The 7980-nt window shown below is 34.5% G+C and overlaps 1 pseudogene; it reads right to left on the bottom strand.

Annotated features, from left to right (window-relative positions):
* Positions 1-2682: 2682 nt before the first annotated feature.
* On the bottom strand, positions 2683-5067 carry LOC120188454 (annotated as a pseudogene).
* Between the last annotated feature and the right edge of the window lie 2913 nt (positions 5068-7980).

The following is a 7980-nucleotide window of genomic DNA, read 5'->3' as shown; positions in this document are numbered from 1 at the left end:
AACCCAATTCCCGGGCCCAACCGAAAAACGGTTACGACAAGGGGTATCGTTTGTGGGATCCCACTGCCCGCAAAGTGATCATTAGCAGGGATGTTATCTTTGTAGAAGATAAACTACAAAGAAAAGAAGACATGATAGCGCTGAAAAGTCAGAGACTACACAAATACATGTGAAAAATGAGCTTGAACAAGGAGATTCTTCTAAAGCAGAATTAACACATGATGAACAAAAACCATAGAGTTCTGAAGCTCCAACAACTCATCAAACATATCGTGTGAGAAGACGTCCTAATTGACACTCAGATTATGTTATAGAAGAAAATGTTGCATACTGCCTTTTAACAGAGAACGGTGAGCCATCAACATACCAAGAGGCATTAAACAGCTCATATGCTTCACTGTGGATGATGACAATGCAAGAAGAGATTGAAGCCCTTCATAAAAAATAATACATGGGACCTTGTGCCACTACCACAAGGAAGGAAGCCAATTGGTAACAAATGGGTCTTCAAAATCAAGCGAAATGGTGACGATCAAGTGGAGAGGTATCGTGCAAGATTGGTGGTCAAAGGATATGATCAAAAAGAATGTATTGATTTCAATGAAATATTTTCTCTTGTGGTTCGACTAACAACAGTTCGAGTAGTTTTGGCAATGTGTGCTACATTGAACTTACATCTAGAGCAGCTAGATGTTAAAATAACTTTTCTTCATGGAAATCTTGAAGAAGAGATTTGCATGCTCCAGCCTGAAGGTTTTGAAGAAAAAGAAAAGAAGAACTTGGTTTGCAGGTTGAACAAATCCCTGTATGGTCTAAAGCAGGGCGCCGAGGTGTTGGTATAAGAGATTTGATTCCTTCATTATGTGCCTTGGATACAACAGACTTAGCGCAGACCCTTGTGCTTATTTCAAGAGGTCTGGTGATAACTATTTTGTTATATTGTTGTTGTATGTGGATGACATGTTGGTTACAGGACCCAACAAAGATCATATTGAAGAATTAAAGGCATAACCGGCTAGGGAATTTGAAATGAAGGACTTGGGATCAGCAAACAAGATTTTAGGGATGTAAATTCACCGAGACAGAAGTAATAGGAAGATTTGGCTTTCACAAAAGAATTACTTGAAGAAGATATTGTCACGATTTAACATACAAGATTGTAAGCCAATTTCTACCCCTCTTCCTAATAACTTCAAATTATCCTCCAGTATGAGTCCTAGCAGTGAAGAAGAGAGGATGAAGATGTCTCGAGTACCATATGTATCAGCAGTGGGAAGTTTAATGTTCGCTATGATATACACAAGACCAAATATTGCACAAGCAATGGGAGTGGTTAGTCGGTACATGGCGAATCCAGGAAAAAAGCATTGGAATACAGTAAAGAGGATCCTGAGATACATCAAAGGAACCTCAAATATTGCATTATATTACGGAGGATCAAACTTACTAATAAATGGTTATGTAGATTCTGACTATGCAGGGAATTTGGATAAAAGTAAATCTACTACAAGATATGTGTTCAAAATTGCTGGTGGAGCTGTAAGCTGGGTTTCAAAATTGCAGTCAGTTGTGGCTACGTCAACAACAGAGGCAGAATATGTAGCAGCTACACAAGCCAGTAAAGAAGCAATTTGGTTGAAGATGCTATTGGAGGAGCTTGGGCACAATCAAGAGTATGTCTCTTTGTTTTGTAACAGTCAAAGCGCCTTGCATCTAGCAAGGAAACCAACATTTCATTCAAGGACAAAGCACATACGAGTTCAGTACCATTTCATTTGTGAAAAGGTGGAAGAAGGGACGGTAGATATGAAAAAGATCCATACCAAAGACAACATAGCAGATTTCATGACAAAGGCGGTAAATGCTGATACATTTACTCGATGTCGATCCTCTTGTGGTTTGTCAGAGACGTAAGCAACATGATGGTACAAGGTAGAAAGAATGGTGTGAAGATATGATTGTTCCAATCAAATCTTCAAGTGGGAGATTGTTGAAAGACAAGCATTTTCTTGAATGCACCGAATAATTAGTCAAAAATATGGGCACCGAAAAAATGAGGTAGTTTTTTTTTTTTTTGGTAATAGGGATATTCTCAATTTTAGTCATTGTAATTTAGGGTATTTACGAATTAGTCCTTAAGCTTCAACTATAAATACCCTAGCTCATTTAGCTTCAAAACCATCCCAAAACATTCTAGCTTCAACATATACCATGGAATAAGCCATATCACTACATGTTGACTAAGGATCAATACACGTTGTTAACGTGACATTTTCACAAGTGTTCAATTGTTAACGTGGAATATGTCACATCATCACTTTGGTGATGTGTCACATGCCACATCATCATTGAAAATATGTAAAATGTCACATCAACAATATATGTTGATTGTTAATCAACTTACGGTTTTCATCCAATATGAAATATTTTGACCAAAGATTGAAATATAAGGGACTAAAATACTCTAAAAAATAGTAGGGTAAAATAATCATTTGTGCAAACATTAAGAGATAATTTTATCATTATGCCTTTAAAGATTGATATAACACATTTTTAAAGTTTAGGACCAATTAAGAATAAAATCATAAGAGAATTGATATAAAACATTTTAAAACTTAGAGACTAATATATTCGATAGAAAATTCATTTCCCTATGGAAAAGAATGAAAGCAAGAGAAATGACTAAAATGGTGTAGATGGCAATTTCTTATTGGCCAAGAAATGGCTGACTAGTTGAAGAGCTTGTCTTGGTTTATAAGTAGGAACTTGATGACCAGCTCCTCTAATGGTCACAAACGTAAGCCCTTCATATTCAATCGTCCATCCACCCACCTGTCAAAATGGAATTAATTTACGACAAAATCATTTTATATATGTATCGAAATTATACGTATATTTTATGTAAACTACGAGTATTTCCATCTATCCGTCAAAAGTTTAAAGCATCACCTGTTTATAATCGATGTACCAAGGTGTCCATTCCTCGATTTTTTTAACCCTAGTTTTTTTAGGGTTAGTCTAGTTGAAGTCGCCGGAATTCTCCCGTCGGTATCTCCGCTGTAAATCGGAAAATCGTTTATTTATCTCGTGTTCGTGTTATTTTTAGATCGATATTCGGTTTGGTGTCATGTTGGTGTTATTAGTTTACGTTGTCCATCCGAAATCATTGGGTGGTTACCTGTAAATCCAAGCGCGGATGCCTCCATCTATGAGCTTCTTAAGTGTAGGAAGCATAGAAGCTGGTCGATCTCCCCAATCCGACACAATTTCACTGCAGACAGACAAATGCAGGATTTTATGTTAGAGGAGGTGAAGAGGGCTAAAACAAATTATCGATAGAAAATACAAAGAATATATCTAAAATATATGAAAATTTAAAATTTTCAGAAGAACAATTACCCCATCAATTCCCCCGGTCTATCACTGTACACATAATTGTTGAAACAGACATCAATGTTCAATAATTAATACCAGCAATGAGTCCATGGATAAGACATGTTGGTAACGTTGGCATGAAGTGCCTTTTGAACGTCAGGCCTATTAAAATAAACTTCAGTGTCGTCCCATGCACAATCGTAATCTTCTGGTCTCTTGTGCCATCCATCCCGGAAGAAAAAAAAGTTCGGATTACCGAGTTTAAATCGAAGAATCGGGATATATTACTTATATTACTCGGACTCGAGTGCGAAAAAGAGCTTACGAATTTAGAAAATATCTGCAGGGTGAAGCCTTGAATCGTGGGGCTTCGTCGGTTTTTGCTGGTGCCAGAGTTGCTAACACAAGTTGGAGCATATAAGCTATACATATTGATGATGTTGTAGACGTCAAAGTAGGCCTCGAGGACTTCCTTGCAATCATCAGATTGATTTGGATGGCTGAAATTACGTTTGAGTTTGATGTTGTTGTAAACACTATCATATATCACTGCATGATCCCATGCATAATCAACCATCCCTCTTTGATCTGTTTCATCGTCCATCAGTGCATTCCCGATCTGCATAAAGTTCATCAGTAAGGACGGAATCAAGACTAAATACTGAAAGGGATTAAATTGCTTAACTTCAAAAACTAAAGGATCTATTATGTACTTAAACCCAAAAATTGATGACAAGACTTAAGTAGAATATTTATTTTTTGAATAATATGAGGTGATTATAAGGTAGTAAATGTTCAAAATGTTAATCATTGATAACACACGTATATCCTACAGACACAACTGCTCAAACTCGAATCGTTTAAGAACATAACTTAAGTTGAATATGATTTGAAGTAATAGGGACATACTTGGGAACATAAGTCCTTTACCATAATTACCTTTAGATTGATGTAATCTGACTTAGGAACATACTTGTTGTCAAAAATGACCTCAGCTAGCTGAGGAACAAAGTGACCTGAAAAATAAATAATTAAGAATCAATTTAGATAAGTGTCGGAAATAAATATTTGTTCGATATATCGAATACTATTGGTCAATACATGTGTCGGACGAGTAGACGAGTTAAAGAAAATCAAGAACAAAAGAGAAGAGAGATGAACATATATACACCAGCATAGCTATAACCAGCAATGTAAAAGTCAAGGGACATGAACCGTGGGAACCTTTTGAACCAGTTGACGAGAAAGGCATAGGAATCCTTAGCTTGATCATGCAAAGGGTATGAATTATGATGATGAAATTATAATGTTTTAAAGAGGATTTAGAATTTTTGTTGAAATAAAAGAAAGAGTTAATGATTTTACCTGTAAATTTGTCACCAAGTTGATCGAGATCACTGCTTGTGTTGGTATAGGAAAACCCAACACCAACGGGAGCTTCAACAAACAATAAGTTGGCAGCTGATTCACAAGAACAAAAACAATAGAGAAACAATCAAACATGTTAACGATCTAACAACAGGTGATTGAAATGATCAATTTTTGTTATGAAATTTAAAAAAATCAGATACTAAAATCGAAACACACTAATATTTGTGTGACCAGTAGAGTAATTTACCCTTTTTAAGTTTGGATTAAATTCCTAAAATTGAAGGATAAATTACAAATTTGATTATTCAACTTTTTTCTCATTCCTATTTTGATCACTTTGTCGTTAAATACGTAAAGAAATTATAACTGAACATTTTTCTCTTAAAAATTATAAAATAGTCTCGAAACTTTCTTATTTTTTATTTATGAAGAACTAATTTTGAATTCCTTTTAATTTCTCGATGATGAAGTTTATTTCGCTTGCTGATCACATGGTGGATATTACATATCAAATTATTTATTTAGAGTTTCATGAGTTTTGAGTTTAGGGTTGAGCCTTATGAGTTCTAAAGTGATTTAGTAAAATCTAAACTGATAGATTAGTAGGAGACAATGATACGAGTTCATCAATATCTTGAGTAATCACAGAAGACACTGAAAAATGGTAATTCCAGGACAGGTGTGACATAAGGATAAAACTGTAAAACTTTAATCTATGGAGGAAAAATATAAAGTTTAACAGCACGTGAAAAAACACTTCGGTTCTTATTATTCAATATGATAACATTACATCATATATATAGCTAAAACTTATAATAACAAACTCCTAACTATTATTAACAAGCTATAACAAACAACTTAACAACTAACTACCATAATACTCAACACTCCCCCTCAAGTTGAAGGGTTAAAAACATCCTTAACCCCCAACTTGACCAACAAATGTTCATGTTGCTGCACACCAAGAGCTTTTGTAAGAACATCAGCAAGCTGCTCAGTGGAAGGAACGTGACACACTACAAGAAAATATACCTTTAATGACACACGCTAATTTATGACTTACAAAACATGTGTGTCATAAAAAAATTGTCATGTTTTTTAAAATCTGAACGATTTATGACTTACAATGATGTGTGTCATATTTAATAGTCATAATCCAAAATATTTACAAAAACACGGAGTATAGATGAATTTTGTGTGTCATCTTTAGGAGTCGTATTCTAATTCCCCCCCTTATTTTTCATCATTTCCCACGCGCTTGATCTTCCCCCTAGTTAACAAAAGTTCACGACACGCTTCCCCCATTTTTCTTTGTTTTCCCTTTTTGTCTTTGCATCCTCCCACCGGTTTGGCCATTCACCACAACGCAGTCGAGGGAGTCAAAAATCAAGGGTTTCCACAGGTAATCCTCATTATATATTCCAACATTTGTGGGTTTGTTGATTTCTATTTTGTCTGATTTAATGGGTTTGATGCTTTTACTTTATATATGTTTTTTTGAATCGAGATTTGTTGCATGCATGCTTGTTTTATTTTCTATTATTTGTTTAATCACTACTGATTTGTTCATTTCATTCTTCGTTTAAGTGGGTTATTTCGGGTTTTTTACTTCAGTGGACTCTTATGCTAGTTCTTGATATCTTTTTGATTTTTGGGTTTTGATGGATTATGTATTTTGGTTCAAAAATGTTAAACTTTGATTGTCTTGTGATATATGTTTTGTTATGCTTATTGAAATGTTTACAAACATATCTTGTTTCACTTGACTTGAAATATCATTGTCCGACATAAGAAGGGTATGGTGATATGACTCTCCAAGTATATGGACAAACCTAAAAAAAAATCCCGTACCGTTACTCACTTCCAAGTCCAAGCGATATAGGTCTGAATGACCCTACAATAGTATATATTTCGAGGCTTTTTGGAAGGTTATATTATGTTTGGGATTCTTTTGTTTAAAAAAAATGAGTGAGGGAGTTGCCTCTGCTTCCCAGTTCCCACATATGTATTTCATTCGCTAACTAGAATGGTTCCAAGTTTTTACCTAATTGTCATGTTTAGGATGGATTTACTTTTGGTTGCTTATGGCTGCTAGTTGTTGACTTTTCATTAGTGAAGAGGCTTTAAATATCTGGTTCTGTCCTTTGTATTGGTACTTAATGTTTCACTAACATAACTTTTCCTGCCTTTTTCTGCTTTCTATGTTGTTTAGATTCTTCTTTTCATTTAAAGTATCAGCATCTGACATTTTGTGTCGGACATATAGATATGTGGATATGACCTCCAAAGATCTTCTAAATGCATAGAAATAACTTTAAAATATCTAATAATACATGTATTCGACACTCATACTTACGTTCGAGTAGCATAGTTTCCTTTTTATTGTTTTGCTAGTTTAACTAAACACTCCCTCTTGAAATTTAATTTTTGTTTTTGATAAATGTAGGTTGGCATAACTTTGGCACGGATGCTATCATTGGATGGAACATGACATTCCTTTGCTGAGTCTCTCTCAAGAAATGCCCCATACATAATATCAATAGTTGTCTGGGTATACTGGTTAGTGGCATCTTATCTTATTATTTATTTTAGTCGAATTTTGTAACTATATGTTGCTCCGACTTTTCATTCTTTTCTTGAAGTGTTTATTTCTAACATTTTTGTCTGTCATATGGGTACTAGCATATGACTTTTAAGAATATTCTGTCTAATATAATCGTTTCAGACATGTACTCCTATATGATGCTCACACCCGAATTCAAGTATCGTAAAATACGATTATTAACTTAGATTTAGGCAACATTCTTTGAATGATGATTACGAATATAGGAAATGAGGCTTTCTCATGTTACAACCATGTGCTTCAACTTAAATTACAACAAGCACAAGACAGAGATTTTGAGGCTAACACCAAGAACGTTAGAAGATATCGAATAGGCTAACACCAATAATTTATCTAAGATTGTTAGGGTTTGTTCCAGTTTCAAATGGGTTTTTTAGATTTTATGAATGGGTCATAACCCTTGAACATTGTTCTATAGTATAGTACAAAATGAATTTGTTAGGGTTACTTTGTACTCAGTAATTTGGGGTAAACATTTTGTTCTTCATATCTTACATAAATATTTCATCAATCATCAGTTACAAAGTTGTAGTTTTGCTAATACTTTATAATTATTTAGGTTGGTAAGTAATAGTCGATGGATAAAGCATGGATTTCATCTGATAGGTTAT

The sequence above is a fragment of the Hibiscus syriacus genome, unplaced genomic scaffold (genome assembly GCF_006381635.1).
Source record: "Hibiscus syriacus cultivar Baekdansim isolate YM2019G1 unplaced genomic scaffold, ASM638163v2 tig00116944_pilon, whole genome shotgun sequence".
Lineage (NCBI taxonomy): Eukaryota > Viridiplantae > Streptophyta > Magnoliopsida > Malvales > Malvaceae > Hibiscus > Hibiscus syriacus.
The sequence above is the reverse complement of the archived record's forward strand: the minus strand, read 5'-3'. Positions and strand labels throughout refer to the sequence as shown.